This window comes from Penaeus monodon, chromosome 21, assembly GCF_015228065.2.
Source record: "Penaeus monodon isolate SGIC_2016 chromosome 21, NSTDA_Pmon_1, whole genome shotgun sequence".
Taxonomy (NCBI): Eukaryota; Metazoa; Arthropoda; class Malacostraca; order Decapoda; family Penaeidae; genus Penaeus; species Penaeus monodon.
In genome coordinates, this window is record NC_051406.1 from 36,317,496 (window position 1) to 36,317,946 (window position 451).

Here is a 451-nt window from a genome sequence, read left to right on the forward strand (position 1 = left end):
TGTACCAGCAGTGTAACCACCACGATGATAGAAAGTACTGCAAACAGAAAGGGTGTATAAAGGAAGGCTGGAGCGCAACAGCGCGGCATAAAACAGGAGAACTTTCGTCAGACGCAACACCTGCACAGGGAACGTCATGCAGCTGCATTGTAAACTAATCTGCAAATAACCCAGAATAAGACAGATCCATCTTTGAACAGATAATGATAAAGGTGCATTTGAGGGAGCCCACCAATCAGAGAGCTACCAGATTATCGAAATTCGTCTGCTATTCGGAAATCCGCCAAAGATTTGTGACGTAGATAGTAAACACTGACGTCACGTTTCCAAAGCCGCAATAGCTTAGGGAGATATATATTCTGGACTTTATGAGGGGATAAAAGAGTAATACCAGGATGGAAAAATATTTTAAAGGATTTTTATTATATATCCAAGAGACGATGCAGTAAAT